This window comes from Perna viridis, chromosome 12 (assembly GCF_037379345.1).
Source record: "Perna viridis isolate PV_CMFRI_1.1 ecotype Kerala chromosome 12, ASM3737934v1, whole genome shotgun sequence".
Lineage (NCBI taxonomy): Eukaryota > Metazoa > Mollusca > Bivalvia > Mytilida > Mytilidae > Perna > Perna viridis.
Window position 1 is genome coordinate 4,452,706 of NC_142456.1, and position 19,529 is coordinate 4,472,234.

Here is a 19,529-nt window from a genome sequence, read left to right on the forward strand (position 1 = left end):
GCTCCATACAGTATCGAGTCTTGAACCCGGGTTTTGTCTAAACCATACAACCGGCTTTATAATTAGAACGAATTGTTGAAACAAAATGATAAGGGAATCATTGCTGGACGCAAAAAGTAGGAGGGGTAGGTGAGGTGACCAAAATTTTTCTATGTTCCAAGAGGTGGAGGAAATGTTGATTTTCCTGTTTTTTTGTTTTTTTTTTATTGACAAGATGATTCCATGAACCATTTTCGGCAGAATTTTCAGACATTTGAATACTTTTTAAAGAAAGAAATGGTACATGTAATATTTTCCTGAAACGAAATGTCACACTTTTTTCTGTTTAATTAATTTTATGCTCCACGTTTTCATTTTCCGAAACTTAATTGTTTGTGAACCGAGTCGACCAATGAGTCATTTTTGTTCAATAACGCTTGGCACCAATGACGGATGCTAGGATATAGCAAGGCTACGTATTATTAAAACAAGAATCTATGCATGTAATACACAATACCATGACCATAAAGTGAATAAAAAACACATCATGTATAAAAACAAAAAAATAAAAAAATACATTGTCTTATTTGAACACACAATTTAACACGGTTTTAAATAATGCTTCCATTTATAATCAGGTATACCCTTTTCTCAAGAAACACGTGTATCAAATGGGTACGCAAGTGTAAATAAACCAGATTGGTAGAACACCTTATTTTATGGTTTATAGTCAGTAATTACTGCTATTTACAACCTGTACAAAGTTTACAAAGCGTTCAATACTTTTGATACCCGAATTGTAAAACATTCCGACACTGTAAGTTATAAGATACTTCTTTTAAGCATAGTAATTTTTATAATGAGCTAAATCGGGAACTAAAGACAAAAGCAAGTACCAAGATAAAGAGGAAAAACACATCAAGGTACACTCAGTCCAGACTTCCCAATAAAAACTGAAATTTTCTACTACATGATTGCTTGCATTTATTGATAATTGCTGGCGTTGAACCTAATCCCCGTCTACATCCAGTTGTAGCACAGAACCATTAAATACAAGCTCCGCCCCTTCCTCCAGCTTAAACCTAAATTATTCCCAAATCCTGAAGAATTCTGTATCTTTTCTTCACTTAAATGTACAAAGCATTAAACCATAACTTGAGCAAATATCAGTTGAATATAATGACTTCGATATCCTCTTATTTACGGAAAGCTGGTTAAAACAGACTGTATCTGACAATAAAATATCGATACCTGGATGCCAACTATTCCGCAAAGATAGACTAGTTCGTTTGGGTGAGGGTGTTGTTGTGTATGTAAGATCCAACATCGACTGTATCTGGCGTCCCGACTTTTGCGTTGGTCATTTAGAATGCTTACGGTTAGAAATAATACTTAAAAAGAAATCGTGTTTTCGGTACATTTTATGTTCCACCAAATAGTAACGATAATATATGGGAAGAATTCTCGGAGTCTTTTGAATTAGCCCTGAATACTGATAAAGACATTATTGTAACAGGTGATTTTAAAATTAATCAAATATCTAATTCTCCAAACAATAAAATGGAAGATCTTCTAATGTTTAGCCTTCAGCAGTTAATCAGTGAACCTACCCATTTAACTGAACATTCATCATCCCATATTGACCTTATCATGGTAAATAATCCAATCAACCTGTTGATCACTGATGTAGGTCCGCCTCTTAGATCAAGTTCGCTTCCATTTACCCATTCTTGGAATATTAAATCTCCAAAAATCTAACCCACAAAAACCCTTTCAAAGAAAAATCTTTCTGTAAGAATAAGCAGATTATAACCTACTGAGAGATCGTTTCGCTAGAGTAGATAGGGACTCCCTATTTGTAAATGAACAAATAGATTCGTCTACTACAAATATTACGGATAAAATTATTTCTGTCTGTGACGAGGTTATACCTAACCGCATCATTAGTATAAACAAGAAAGACCCACCTTGGATTAACTTTAGCTTAAAAAAATAATTAGGAAGAAAAACAGCTGTCATAACAAGGCAAAAAAGCATGATAGTCCGGGTAGTTGGGGGGAAATCAGAAAAATAACACCAAAAAATATAATCTAGCCATTAAAATGCGAAATCGGACTATTATAGCAACATAGCAAACAAAATAATAAATGATAAGATTGAAGCAAAAAACTGGTGGAAATTAGTAAAATCGCTCTTTGGAAATTTTAATAAACATAAAATACCTCCTTTAAAGATTGGTGACGATCTTATCGACGATGACAAAGAAAAGACGTTGATTTTTAATGAATATTTCAGTGATCAATGTAGGGTAGACGACTCGAATTAAGACCCTACCAGAACAAATAGACCAAGGAACTATATATTCCCTGTCCTCTATTAGTATCACTGACGGAGAAGTTGAAGATATATTTAAATGCTTAGACACAACTGAAGCTGTTGGTCCTGACAATATAAGTCCAAGAATTCCAAAAGAATAATCTTCTGTTTTGAAATGCCTCCTTAGCAAATTATTTAATATGTCCTAGCGTTTACGTAGATTCCCTTCAAGTTGGAGACTGGTAAATGTAACCCCTGTATGCAAATCGGGTTCTTAAAACGAAATAAACAATTACCTACCTATATCTTTAATAAGTATAGTTGGGAAAGTCATGGAAAAGTGTCTTTAAACATCTATATAACTATCTTCGGTCTAATAAAATAATAACTTGTAACCAGTTTAGATTTACACCAGGATATTCACCCGTCAACCAATTAATAAGTATAATTAATGAATTTGGAAAAAAAACACTTGATCAAGGAAAGGAAGTAAGAGTTATCTCCTGTGATATCAGTAAAGCATTTGATAAGGTTTGGCATCGAGGACTGATTTGTAAACTAAAGACTATTGGAATTGGCAATGATTTGTTAGAATGGTTTACTAACTATTTACAGGAGAGGAAACAGCGTGTTGTTATCAACGATTCAATTGTTTTTCTGAATGGTTGTTGATAAGAGCAGGTGTTCCTCAGGGATCAATATTTGGTTCTTTATTGTTTCCTATCTTCATAAATGATATCGTTACCGAAATCAAGTCTACCACTAAATTATTTGCTGATGATACTAGCATATATCTTATTGTTGACAAACCCTGAATCAGCTGCTCTTACTCGGAACGATGACTTAAACAAAATCCATTTGTGGTCTGAGCGATGGTTTGTCACTGTTCCCGTAAAACAGATCGAAGCATGACAGTCTCTAGAAAGACCAACAAACCTTATCACCCAGATTTGTACCTTAATAATAATATCATAGCCCAAGTTAATTACCATAAATATTTAGGTCTTACAATATCTGATGATGGTGGGTGGAATAGTCATATTGATATGATTACAACCAAAGCATACAATCGTTTAAATATATTACGAAAATTTAAAGTAATTTTGGATAGACAGACCCTTGAAAAAATATACATAACTTTTATTAGACCGATTCTTGATGCCGATGTAATATGGGATACCAACACTGCTATTCTATAACTCAAAGTTGAAAACATTCAAATTGATGCACCAAGAATAGTTACAGGGGGTACTAGATTAACATCAATTAACAATTTTTATATAGAAACTGAATGGCAGAAATTATGTGTTCGGCGAGAAAATCACAAATTAACACTAATGTACAAGATTTTTAACAATATGACACCGCCTTATCTTCAAACTCTAATTCCTAACAGAGTAAACCAAACCCATAACTACCCAACTCGTAATTCTGACCGAATCCAATCATTTTATTGTAGAACATACCAATATTCTAATTATTTTCTACCTTCCACTATTCGATTATGGAACACATTACCAAGTGGTATTAAGACCACGCCATCAGTAAAAAAATTTCAAAACTCATCTCGAAAATGAGGTAGGCAAAAAACCAATATATTACTATTGCGGATCACACAAAGGTCAACTCCTACATGCCAGACTTCGTCTTCAGTGTAGCGAGCTAAATAAAGATCTATACGAAAAAAACATTATTCCATCCCCATTATGCCAATGCAGCGAAATCTGCGAGTCATTTTTTACTGTTTTGTCCATTATATCAGCACTTCAATTTCCTGATCAACTGACTTCAAATATTCTCCTTATATTTGGATCAGATGAGATGTCTGATGAGTATAACGTTGAAATGTTTACCTAAGTTCAAAACTTTTTGATACAGAGCAAACGCTTCAAATTATAATTATAACAACCTAAATCACAGAGTTACTTCTTTTGAATAATTTTGAAAATTCCTTATGACTTGAGTACATACATAGAGCATTAAATATCAACCTCTTCACTTTGCACCAAACTCACCAAATGCACGTTATGAGCACTAAAGCACTACTTCCTTGAACTATGCTATATATCAAGGATATAATTATTATTCACGATTTCAGGAGACGGATCGACACAAGACTTTAAGTCTTGTTTCTGAATCCTATGATTAATTTGCTATTGTTCGTTTCATTCTTCCTTCCAACAGATCCACTGCCTCAATAATCATAAATGGTTACGGGAGCTTATAACATTTTTGTAGGAATTTGCTTATCTACATTATGGGGAAATTAATCTTTGTATCGAACTATATTTCTTCGAAGTTATTTTGAAAATAATTCAGTGGTTACTAGGTATAATCTAGTTTTGTCCACGTCAAATATACACCGGACGGTTGCGTGATGGAACTTTTCATGTCAAATTGTTTAAAACATCGGCCTCAGTATCATTCTGCAACTATTGTTATAATTGGTGGATGGATTTTCCTTTTATGGTCATTTGCCTATTTCATTCATTTTTTTTTTTTTCATCAATGGAGGATGGATTTTTCTTAATTTGTATATTGCTGCTTCGGTTATTTGGACGAACGGTTTCATCCGATCAACTCAGTTGAGACGCAATTTATAAGGTTTTTAACTTGTTTGGTTTAAGATTGAATTTGGCTCCAAGTTTGATTACTGTAAAGTATATGTCCTAGCTCGACTTGTAGATTTTTTGACTTGGTATGAAATCATCCATGTTTATTTTGTGGATCCCAACATGGTTTCAATACAACTATTTTTTTTCGAACAATTCAAAGTACTACTAATTATTCACTAAGAAATGGTTCAGATATAATATTACCCTGCTGTAGCCTTTCTATAACAGCAGAATCATTTATTCACCCTACGGTAAGACATTGGGATAAACTAGATCAATCAACAAGAGATTTGGATTTGTTATCAAAATTCAAAAGCGAATTAAAACGTTAAGTAAAAACCAATATCTCCAAACACTATGTTTTTGGCCCCAGATGACTTATTATTGTTCTAACACAAATGAAAGGCGGGGCACCATTTCATTATTATGACCTTCATAGAGTAAAAATTGTTGGTAATCCACTTGTAGATGTGGATTCAAAGTAGAAACTCAATACTGTGGCAGTGTGGAATTTAACCAGGAATTGACGGTGGATATAATGTTTATTGTATTTTACTTTTTCTATATATTTATGTATTGTATTTTATTTATTATATGATATATGATTTGAGATTAATAAATGAACGGTTTATTTGTTTATTAAAACTTACTCACATATATATTAAAATGTATACACGTTGTTACTTGTATCAATAAAATTGATAGTCAGTTACTTTGACCGATGGATTTACCTATCAGCTGATGAGCTATTTATAGAACCCTGTTTCTGTTTTATTTATTGGTCTATTCAGGTAACAAGTACATTAAAATTCTCTTTGGGTTTCCTTTGGAATGTGAGTACTATTCTCTATGAGTTTGCTGAGCTGGATGGCAGACATATTGATTTCTTTGAGAATTTTATAACTTAGTCTGTAGTTTCTGCCTTGTATTTCAACATAAATCTACTTTGGAAGTTTAGTTGTATTGCTGAGTTTCTGGAACTTGTATTTGAGGTTTGCTTCTATATTTCTAGCACTTTATCCCTCTAAAATAACTTCGTCTTAACTGAGCAGCTAGTATGAGGTTGAAAGTTTAGTTTGAATCTGAGAATGAATTTGCAGTATGAAAAAAACATTTAAAAGAAACTAAATGATATAAAAGATTCTAAATATTTAAAATTGTTAAAAATTGAACTATTAAAACAAAAGTTTCAAAAGAGGCAACTCTTGAATGAATGTGATTTCTTATAGACAAATAGGAAATTTTAATGTTAAATGATGTTTATATCTAAGGATGTACTCAAAATGTTTGGTGTTTGTAATGAATGTTATTATTGTTCCATTGACACATCAGTTATGAGACATATTTTTGCTTCAGGTTTTATATGATGTAGTATACTTTATTCTGTATTACACCAGACAGTTAACCTGACCTTTTCATCTATTTGAGAGGTAAGCATAAAGTTGTGTTTTTATTATAATAGTTTATGTTAACATTCCATTTGTGGCAATTTTTGGCAAACTTATGTTTTGCTGATATTTTAAATCTTACATGTTGCATACAATTTATAGAGTATAAGAGATCTGTACAGAATATCATTATCCCGTGTCCAATAATATTACGTTCCCATTCGGCATTACAATCTAATGCAATGAAATGCTCCTTTTTCAAAACAAATGAAGTTGTTCTAAAATGCACGAAACTGACGAATACACCAGGATGATTTCGGTGGTTATTTCACCCTTTGTTTATAAGTTTGAGCAGAAATTTGTCAAAAATGATTAATACATGTATGTAATAGCCTGATTCCATTCTTTATCGGAATCAATGATCTCCTTCAGTTTTTTGTAAATATTTGAATCCGCGCCACATGATGTACAGGCAACTTTTTCGATTGGTACTCATATCTCCTTTCTTTATATATTTTTCCTGTCTAGGATTTTAGACTATTTATAATCTCATAGGGTTTTCTTTCTTAGCTAAATATCAAATGGCTTATTATGTGTCGTTTATACTTGAATATTGAAAGTGAACGACTGGTTTATTCAGGTAAATGCATTGAAATATATCAAAGCATAAGGCACTAATAAGAGGTGTTAGATGCCAATTATTTTAATTGGATCGACATGTAGTTAATTAAGTTCGGAGTGAAAGTTGTTAATTGGTTTTGTTATTTAGCGTAAACAACATGGAATTCAACGTAATATCTTAGAAATAACTGTAAAGTGGATATAAGCGTTTGCATTTGACCCCTAATAGGGTATGTATGCAGTGGAACTATATTCCTGCGGCGGTGTAATAGGAGAGTTCTTTGTGATTTCTTGGTTGGAGTAGCATGGGGCATCAACTTCAAATCACTTTAAGAGAAATTATTCAGGATTTTAGTTATACAAGCGTTAAAATTAACAAACTGATTATAACAAAGTTATGATGAAAATACTGAGGAAGAGTGTGTTTTCAAAATACTAAAATATAATTAAAATGTCAAAATTTACCTGTAAAAATAAATATACTAATAAGTTATCAGTAACGGAAAGAATTTGGTCGACTTCTCACTGTTAATAAAAGTATTTCGTACTCATTATTATGCAATAAAAATTATAACATTTTAAAGAGGTTTCCGTAATTTTTTAATATACGCATGCGCCAGGAGAAATGGCAGTGAATTTGAAAACGTGAAAAAAAATAGCTAAAAATGTGTTTTTAAGTTGAATAAAAGTAAATTCATGATAAAAGGATGGATTCATTTAGCACTATAAACTTTTATTGGTGATGACTTTCTGCTAACTGTAGACTACTCGATTAGCATGCGCAGAGCATGCTCAATACACACTTCCGCGAGGAAAATTGTTTTGTTGTACCCAAGCCTTACCTCGCGGAAGTGCATACTGAGCATGCTCAACTTCTCACAAAAGGGTCTAGGCACAAGTCCACTCACTAGTTCGCCAAACATTGGTTATCAGCATTTTCAACAATTTCAACCATTCATGCAGCCTCCTCTTACACATTTAAACATCCCCCCAATTCGTCAGGAATAGAGAGCTGTTTGAAAGAACTATGTCAACGGATGTCAAGCGTTGAAACTAGATTAAAATTAAATCTCGACTAGACAAAATGGATTCAAAACTCCACAAATTGGATGGTGAAATTTCTAGTTGTAAGGATATAATATGTCATATTGAGCAAAGTGCACAATTTCTTTCGGATATATATGATGAACATAAACAGCTGAAAGTTGAAATGGATTCAATCGCAAACATGATAGAATCCGAGAGGTCTGAAAACAAATATATGCTGTAAAAACTTACTGACATTGAAGCACATAATCTACGACAAAACTTGCTTCTCTAGATAGAAGAAAAACTACCGAAACCGGTATAGAGGGGAGTGAAACGGGAAACGTAGATGAAGCGGGGCAAAAGAAGGAAAGCAAAAATTGTGTACAAACTATATTAGACTTTTGTTAAAAAGTTTTGAAGATTGATGACGCTAGAACAACTATAAAAATCGAGCGTGCATATCGATTTGGAAAAGAAGAAAAAAATAGACGCGCCGAAGCCGAGACCGATAACAGCAACATTTTGCGTTTTTTTTCTTTTTCACAGAGGAAGATGTTTACAAAATGCTGGAATCGACAACATATTTGTCCAGTGTGGTGGACGTGTTTTTCAACAAACGGTCGGCATTCCAATGGGAACAAATTGTGCTCCTTTACTTGCTGACCTATTCCTTCACTCTCATGAGGCTGACTTTGTAGCTGGTCTGATCAGAAAAAAAGAATATCGTTTGGCTAGATCCTTTAATCTCAGTTTCCGCTATATAGATGACGTATTATCTTAAAACAATCCTAATTTCGGGGATTTGATACATCGCATCTACCCAAAAGAACTTGAGATAAAGGATACTACAGACACTGTGAAGTCAGCCTCATATCTTGACCTACACTCAGAAATCGATGGTAAAGGAAAACTATTGACCAAACTTTACGACAAATGTGATGACTTTTCATTCAGAATTGTCAACTATCCTTTCATCTGTGGCAACATCCCTTCGGCTTCTGCGTATGGAGTGTTCATATCACAACTCATACGTTATGCCAGAGCTTGCCGAAACTACGCAGACTTTCTGTATCGCGCCAGAACTCTAACAAATAGGCTTCTGGGACAGGGTTATGTTGCTACAAGATTGAAGTCATCACTACAGAAGTTTTATGGTCGTCATCATGAACTCGTGGATCGTTATGGTGTATCCATCAGCACCATGAAAACTGATTTATTCAATGGGTCATAGTTTTCCTTTCCTCGTTTGTCTACCCCGGACTTGACTTTTTATGAGCAACTCGGCGGGTGTTTCTAGAAAAGCAGAGGACGCTTACCCTACCGGTGCACCTGGTCCATGCTCCCAGTTTTCAGTGGAGTCCGAGTTGCTCATTTACTTTTGTTATTTTGTATGTATGATTTTAGTTACTTTATGATCTTTGTTGTGTATGTCTGTTTTCCGTGTCTGGTCTTTGTTCCTGGAATACATTCTTTTGATTACCGCTATAACCTTGGTTCTCTTGATTACTCTTTTTGATAGGGAAAAGGTGCAAAGTGTATCAAATACACTCAAGTGCAGGAAATTCGGAATTAGTCCACACTATTCACAAAATGTTTTGGAAAACGTAAAAAGTTAATTCCAATTATGATTATAGCATGGAAGTAAGATTAACGTGTACTTAGTGGGAGACAAATAATATGTTAACGGGCAGCTGTGGAAGCCATAGGAATTAGCGGAGTGTGATAAGGATATCCCAACACATAGTTTTAATACCTTAAAATTATGTTCATGGAATATATCCAAAGGTTTAATGCGGAAATTATGAGATAGTAAATTCCTTGAGTTCGTTAACGATTATGATATTTTGTGTTTGAATGAGTGTTGGGTAAAATGCCCAGAAGATTTTGGATTGACCGGTTATGATAGGAAGTTTCTAGCCAGGGAAAGTATAACGGAGCAGGGGTTGTTGTGTTTTATAGAAAATGGCTTAATGCAAAATTTATAGAAATCATAAAATGCTGTGATGATTGTATGATATGGTTTAAAATAGATAAGAGTATTTTGTTGGACGGAAAAGATTTATATGTTTGCTCCATATATATGCCTCCTGATAAAAACATTTTTACAGGTAATATGACTTTGATGTTTTTGATATCCTACAACAAGAAATAGAAGAATTTAGTAATTTGGGAACTGTTTCAGTCATAGGGGACATTTGGGAACTGGTTCAGTCATAGGGGACTTAAACGGCTGTGTTGGACTTGAGCCAGACTTTATTGTTGGTAATGATTTAAATAAACAATTATTAGAAAATATATCATTTTTTAGATTATGTAAATGATACTGTAAGACTATCAGAAGATGATGTAGTGATTAATACTTTTGGTTGACGTATTTGACAGTTACATGTATGTAGATCAACTGGGTTAAGAATATGTAATGGTCGATTTGGAGAGGACAGTGCAAAATAACATTTAATAAAAAAAATGGTTGTAGTATTATTGACTATATGTTAATCTCACATAATGATATGTACAAAAATAGCTTAGAAATTTTATGTTGGATTGTTTACTAGTTTTTCATGCCACGCCCCTATAGCGGTAGAATTTTACCTCAATTGTAATAATGTGATTAAAGATCAATATACATGTACATGTAATGATACCTATAGAAAGGTTTATAACTGGAAAGAAGGGTTTGAAGATGGCATCAAAAATAAAATAATGTCAAGTACACTAAAGTTTGAAGAACTACCAATAAGTATTGGTTGTGATAGTGATATTGATAACTGTGTCAGTAATCTGAATAATATATTTATATGATATTTTTGAAGAATATACAAAATCGGAAATAAAAATTGCTAAATTTTGCGATAAATGTGTTGGTCAAAGTAAAGCATGAAGATTGATAAACCTTGGTTTTCTGAAGAATGCAAAGACATATATATATAAACAACGTCTCAGAATGTGACGACTCTATTCGCTTCACTGCTCCATCGGATCAAATTGATACAGGGAAGATAACGTAAACTTATAGAAGGGTCTGAAAAATTCCCAACGATGTTAGAACTGTCAAATTTGCGAAGCAAATTTTTGGTCGTTCCCTCCGCGGGACTCGAACTGCTGTGACATCTATGGCAACACCGCCTGCACTAAGTCCAGCGCCCTAGACCACTCGGCCAGCTAGGCTATATAAAAATAAAGATTTCGCTGGCCGGGTCATTCCTCCTCGTAGGATTAATCTAGGGCTGTAACTTAGTACACGATGTATGGTAGTACGGGACAGTTCATCTAGGTGTTATTATGTAGGATAGAGGATCATATTAATGATGCATGTCACAACAAATCAATATTATACATACAGTATCAAAAGGCGTTGAATAAATTTAATAATTCAAGTTCGAATGAGAATATGCTTACTTTAAACCTAGCGAAGCAGCGTTATAAGTATTTAGAAAACAATTGAAGAGACAGTATAAGAGACAACGGGGATATATGCTAATAGTATCTTCTTTAAGGAGACCAATCCTAAACGTTTTTACAGAAAGTTTAAAAATAGAAAAATTGTTGTCAGAAGTGACATCGCACTCGAACAATTCAAAGAACGTTTTAAAAACTTAAAGAGAAATAAAGGAACACAAGGAGAAGACCATGTGACTGACGAAGCAATGTTTCATGAATTGGATTTTACCATTTACATAGGATGAAATAGAGTCATGTATAAAAACTTTAAGACGGGATAAAGCAACGGGTTATGACCATGTTATGAAGGAATATATTTTGATGACTAACTATTTGATAAAGCCGGTACTTCACAAATTGTTTAATTTAATCTTAAAGGCTAGAAACCACTAATTCCACTTCCCATAGGCTTCTATGCAAATTTCACAATATTCAATGGCTTCTCTGGACTTTACCTTAACTTTAACCTGCAGAGGACTATATATCAGCATGATTCTACATATGTCAGCTCACAATCCTCAGAATGGCAAGTGGGGTTAGCAGATTTGTAGTGCAGTACTGGTCACCGGAAGTGAAGTGTCTATTAAGGCTAAAAACCACTAATTCCACTTTCCATAGGCTTCTATGCTAATTTCACAATATTCAATGGCTTCTCTGGACTTTACCTTAACCTGCAGAGGACTATACATCAGCATGATTCTACATATGTCAGCTCACAATCCTCAGAATGGCAAGTGGGGTTAGCAGATTTGTAGTGCAGTACTGGTCACCGGAAGTGAAGTGTCTATTAAGGCTAAAAACCACTAATTCCACTTTCCATAGGCTTCTATGCTAATTTCACAATATTCAATGGCTTCTCTGGACTTTACCTTAACTTTAACCTGCAGAGGACTATATATCAGCATGATTCTACATATGTCAGCTCACAATCCTCAGAATGGCATGTGGGGTTAGCAGACTTGCAGTGCAGTACTGGTCACCGGAAGTGAAGGGTCTATAAATAGCATGGGAAGTCCCAGTGTTTTCACAAGATAGGGGTATATTTAAAAATCATTATGGAGATTAGGCTTCACATCACAAGAAGCAAAATGCACCTATAAAATGTACAGAAATGTTTTTCCTTTCAGAAACTGTTTAAATTTTTTAAATAAGATGAGAACTTTTTTCACAGCACTATGAGGAACAGGGGTAATTTCTGCGTAGGACTATTTTTGCGTACGTTCCAAATGCTCATTGGTTGAATTGGTGGTCTGTAACCTAAACTCTGGTGACTTTCCGGAAATTTGGATGCAGAGCATAATAATTCCAGTATTTAAGAAAGGAAACATGAACGATGCAGAAATCTACAGAGGCATTTCGTTGGTGTCACAGGGTGGTAAAGTTTTCAACGCAATTTTGAATAAAAGACTAACAAAATGGAGTGATAACCATAATATATTGACTGATGCACAATTTGGATTCAGACCGGGATATGGTACTACTGATTCCATCTTCGCCCTTCATTTTTTAATTTCAAGGTCCTTAAAAAGGGGTCAAAGACTATTTTGCTGCTTTATAGATTATAGTGGAGCATTTGACATTGTTTCTCATTTCAAACTTTAACTGAGAATATCAAGGTGTGTTATGACCGGTAAACATTTATATATCATAAAATAAATGTATTTTAAGTTGAAATATATTAAACTGAATAGTGAATTTTCAGATTTTTTTAGTCAAATATTGGTTTAATGCAAGGTGAAACATTATCTTCCCTTCTTTATTCTTGATACGTCAGTGACTTTGAAATTGAACTTGTCAATCAGTGTTGTAATTCATATGAATTAAAAATGTTAAACTTGTATTTATTAATGTATGCAGATGATACATTCATTCATTCATAACTTTATTTCCTCTTACAAGAGATATGACAATACAAACAATTATATATACATATCATGCAGACAAACAGAAAATATAAGTAGAAGTAATTAATACATATAAATACTTAAGCGAGATCAATACACAAAAGAAGATATCAGCGATGTTATTCTACTAGTCTAATACTTTAAGTTATTCCTGCATTAGCGTATTTACATTCCGGCCCTCAAGAGTTTATTGTAGTGACATAGGCATTGAATGATATGCACGTGGCTAAGTCTCATAAAGTCATAAGGGTCAACGTAATCAAATACTACATTTTTTCCAAGTAGTGTTACGAACAGCTGATCTTCGTCATATTCATACAATTCGGTAAATACAAATAGCGGAAAAATTTTAATTAGTAGGCTCCAAAATAGTTCTTTTTAGCGAAAATATTGGTGACTTAGAAAAGATGATTATTGTGTTGATACTTATTCCAATGAGTACGGATTACATTTAAATGTTACGAAACAAAGATTGTTGTTTTTAGAAAAAGAAGTATTTTGAGAGAAAATGAAAAATGGTTTTTAAATGGTGAAGAAATAGAAGTGTGTAATGAATTTATATATCTTTGTGTACTTAGATTTACAAACACGCAAAAATGTTGGCAAACCAAGGAAAGTAAGCTATGTTTAGAATACTTAGTAAAGTATAAGATGATAATTTTAATTGCGGAGCGTTATTATCGTTGTTTGACACATATGTGTGCAGTATATTAAACTATGCTTGTGAAGTATGGGCTACCATAAAGCTGATGATATTGAAAAGATTCATTTAACTTTTTTTTTAAACGTATTTTGAAGGTTAGAAAAACTTCTGTCAACTTCATGATATACAGTGAATTAGGTATACATCCACTATACACTGACACTAGTGATAGTTATTGTAGAATGTTGAAATACTGGTTCAAGATACATGTAGTGTGTACTGATTATTGCATTTTAAAATGTTGTTATGAAGTCATGTATGAAAGGGCTAAAAAAAACCTCTTGATAAGCAAAATTGGTTATGCAATATTAGAGAAATTTTGTATAAATATGGTTTTATTGGTGTGTGGTTTTATCAAGGAGTCAAAAATATGGATGTATTTTTATCTGAATTTAAACAAAGAGCTGTAGATATTTTTTGAATGAAATGAATTCTTTTTTTGAAGAGTCACCAAAATGCCAATTGTATAGATATGTTTATGAATGTAATGTTTTGCAGTTTTATTTGGACCGTCCGGTTAACTATATCTATAAACCGTATATATGCAGGTACAAAATATTCGTACATAATTTAAACATAGAAACTGGTAGATTTTATAATTTAGATCGACAATATAGATATTGTAATATGTGTGAAAAACAAACTATCGAGGATGAATACTACTTTTTACTAAAGTGTGTAAAATATAACGATATTAGGAAAAAAGATATTAATGTTTATTATTGGAAAAAAACATCATGTTTTAAACTTGTGCAACTACCGTCTATACATAATGTCAAGGAACTTAATTATTTAGGAAAATATTTATATCTTGCTGAAAAAAATTGTAATTCTTATAATATTATCATTCTCCGCTTATTATTACGCTATATATTCAATTATGTGTTATGCTAAAGACATTTGATCACTGGTGTATGTAAATATGTATTGTTTGATATGTATTTCTATAAGTTGTGTTGTTTTTGAATAAAGAAATTATTATTATTATTAACTGGCAGTATAAACGGTTAAACAGTCAATAATCAACAGCTTACTGGAGTCAAGGACTTAAATTCTTGCTGGTTTTTGAATAATTGAATTTTGATATCTTTCTCGAGACGTGGGTTACAATAACTCTAACTACCAAGACTCTTGATTGTGAGATCAAATGGGGACTGGCTTCTTTTAGGTAATTAATATCATAACTACCTCAATTAATAATTCAACGACCCACGTGCCGGGGAAAGCCCACGTGCCACCATAAGTCAGTGATTAAAACCTTGTTGACTGGCGCGTGGATGAATGTCGTAACTTAATTAATCCGATTGGCTGATATGCGTGAATATACAAATCTATCGGAATTTAGGATGATCTAGAATCCTGACATATCTGCATTCTTTAAGACTGATTTCAAATATTTTTTAAAAATAAAAATAACATAACATCAAAGAAATAGATAACATATATCTTAATCCTTTGATAAAAACACAGCATTTTTAAACTCAAATCTTTGCAAATTACGTTATTTTTCACCCCTTTCATCACTTTATTTCTTTATTATATTTCAAAATGCCATTTAAAATGAAATATTTGATTAATGTTAGTTTCTCGAAATTTTAAACCTTGTATGACAAATTTTTACCAGAGAATTTAATGTGTATTAATGTTTCTGTTTTTATCAACTTTGCATGTACAATTGTTTTTTAATATAACCAGGGACAAGTTTCTCGTCGCTAATTCAAGTTTCTTGTCGCTTCTTGACGCTTCTTGTGAGTCCGGGAAGGGGGCACATTTACACCGAAGCTTGATTTCTCAAGTATAAAGATAAGGGGGAGGGGTCCATTTTCACCAAAGATTGATTTCTCAGAAATAATGGCATTTTTAATAATAAAAAAAAAAGGATACATGTCCCTCTCAACTAGCTAAATTTCTCATTTGAAGTCCTACAAGTTATCACATAGAAACCGATGTGTCATGTAAAAGCGCTTAGTTTCTGGGCACCTAGTTCTAGAGACACGTACATTAACATAAACGCCAAATTCTTAGAATATAAAGTTTGGCAATAATTGGTACAAGAAGTGTAGTCCTTGCATGTAACCTCTTTATATAAGTTTCTTGGTCGGAACCACTGCCCCTTGTTGTAAATATATGGATCCGCAGGGCTTGCATAAAATATTTGAAGACAGCTCTTCCAACTGGTACTCAGCATTCTTCTTCATATTTCATTTCTGTGAATGATGACTGTTTATAATCTCGCAGGGTTTCCATTTCTACTTAACATCAAATGGTTTATTATGCGTCTAAGAATAAAGCATTTGTAGGCAAAATGAATATGTCGACATATCATATAATGAACCATTGGTTTGTTCTGGTAAATACATAGAAATAAACAGGTACTGATAATAGGTTAGATGCCAGTTATTTTTTACTGCATTGATGTCACTATAAACAAAATTGATCAGGACATATAGGTCGCAGAAAAAAGTTGTTTATTGGGTTTGTTTATTGGCATAAATAGCATGGAATTTAATAGGATATTACATTAGAAATACCTATAAAGTAGACCTAACTATCTGCATTTGAAACTTTTAGGGTATGCCAAAGGGAGTATGTTCCTGCGGTTATGTAAGATGATTGCAGATGCTAACAGGCTTTACAAATCTAAAGGTCTGGCGACTGCTACATGTATGTCAATTCTGATCTTCGATCTAAATTGATAAAAAGAATAGTCACAGACGTGGACCATAGAAATACCCAGGAATACTCTGCAAGGTACACTCAAAGGTAAAATATATTCCACAAAAAAGCTTACAAAAAAACATACACTCCCCTGGATAACATCTGAGTTATGAAAACACATGGGAACACGAGACTGCCTTTACAAGAAAATGAAAAAAAATATGGTAGAAACGATCTAAGAAAGCGGTACAAAAAATCTACACATAACATACAAAAATTGTTAAGGCAGTCTTATTGACATTACATAGAAGATATAGTCACCCCAAAACAAGGAACAGGGAGGTTTCTCCACTATGAAAAACAATGGTCATATTTCTAGTGTAAGAAAACAGATTATGTAGGAGTTGAACCATTACAGAAAAATGGTCAGCTTATTACAGATGATAAACAAAAATCTGATGCATTAAATAGTCAATTTCAATCCGTCTTCTCAACACCAAATAATATTTCAGAATCGGATTTCTGTGATTAAAACTACTTGACAGATGAAGAAACTTGTTTTGGCTGATATAAGACATTTCCAGGCATAACCATGAAAACTCTTACAGAATCTAATACCACCAAAAGCCTGCGGACCTGACCAGATCAAACCTTGTGTTCTCAAAGAACTAGCCATTGATATACCGCAAATTCTTCTAATTTATCAAAAATCTTAAAATACCGGCGAAGTACCTTCTGACTGGAAAACAGCTCACGTCTCTCCCATTTATAAGGAAGGGCCTACATATAATCCTTAAAATAAAAGACTAATATCCTTGACATGCATTCACTGCGAAATCATACATCATGTTGTAGTTAGTGCCATCACGAACCATGCAGATGAAGCAATATTCTATATCCAGTTCAGCAGGATTTTCGGTGACAAAGATCTTGTGAAACACAACTTTAAGAATTTATTGATGATGTACAATGTATCTACAAACCTTGAAAATTCTGTTAAGACAGATGTACATGTATTAATCATGGATTTCAGTAAGGCATTTGATAAATGCAGTCACAATTTGCTCACTCTCAAACTTAAAAACTATGGTATACAAGGCAAAACTAATAAATGGATACATAGCTTCCTATCTAATCGTACTCAAGCAGTTGTCCTTTAAAGTGTTAAATCTGGCTATGTTGACGTTCATTCAGGGGTACCCCAGGGTTGTGTACTGGGACCCAGTCTGTTTTTATTTGATATTAATGATATGCCAGTAGGTCTAAATCCCACAATATGTCTATTCGCCGTTGACACCACCGCCTATCTAGCAGTTAAATCTAATGGTGACTGCAAATCATCACAAACTGACTTAGATAAACTAGGAGAATTGGAACAAAACTGGCACATGGCATTCCACCCCGACAAATATAATGTTCTCTCGATCTCCAGCAACAAAAACCCTATCAAATATACCTACACATTACATGGCCATACACTAGAACATGTCGATAAAGCTAAAATAACTTGCAAGCCAGCATCTATCATTGCTGGAGTAACTGAAAAGTTCATTAACTCCCCCATTTTAACAGTAATTACAAGGAAATGAAAAAAAAATGAAAGGGTACTTCCTTTCATGTAGACAAAAATGGTGTCAACATTTATCAAAGATATAGAATTAATGATGAACAAACACTTTTTTTTTCATGAAATTAAACCACCTATACAAAAGAAAGTTGAAAACTCAAAACGCCCCTGTGTCATATTTAGAATATGGGAAAGTCTTTTTCATCATGTTTGTTGCCAGTTAGCAGAGATGTTTTCTGGCAGGATCCGCTACCTTAGAGAAACAATGTATTCAGATCTTATTTTTTATTTTCTAAAATATATATTAAAGCAAAAAATACAAAAGCATAATTATACAAAACACACTATATTGCAATCCCTTAAATATATGAAGTACTAGTCTATTTAAGTATCAGGCAAAATTAAAATAAGTTGTGACACATGCAGGTGAAAACCTATCCATCGAAAAAAATCTCTTTTTACCCATTAATGCATACTTTATTTCAAATGACCAATATTTGAGTTCAGCAATATTGCATGAATTTGGAAATGATAAGGTTAAACATTTTGCTTTTGTATAGAATTGTTCATTTTTGGTGCATTTCAATGAAGTTATGTGTACAACTCATAAAAAGAGCAGGTCATATCTGGTCTTTCTTAATGGTCAAGGTTGTGTATTACGCTTACTATGTGCCTGATTCTTACAAATACCAGCACTTAACTACATAACACACACACACACACACACACACACACACACATCTAAAAATGAACTGTCCCATACTACCATACATCGTGTACTAAGTTACAGCCCTAGATTAATCCTACAAGGAGGAATAACCCGGCCAGCGAAAGCTATATTTTTTACATAGCCTAGCTGGCGGAGTGGTTTAGGGCCCTGGACTTTGTGCAGGCAGTGCTGCCATACATGTCACAGCGGTACGAGTTGCATCCCAAATTTTACAGTTCTAACATCGTTGGGAATTTTTTCAGACCTTTTTATAGATATATATATATGTTTAGTTTGTCAGTGAGAAATGTTTACTTTTTGTATGTGAAGATACAGAAATAATAGTTTCATCATGGGGGGTGGGGGGTGGGGGGAGGGGTGATTGATGTGTGCAGACATGTTCAGTGGACCAATGATTATGATATCTATCATTCATCTTCTTTTTTTGCTTTAATGATGGAGATAAATATTCACTTCATAACATTCATGGTTACAGGTTATACCCAGCACATTTAATCAGTACAATCTGACAGAATTAGAAAAGCAAATATTATCTAAATAAAAAAAAATTATGACAATTAATACTGTGTAACTAATTT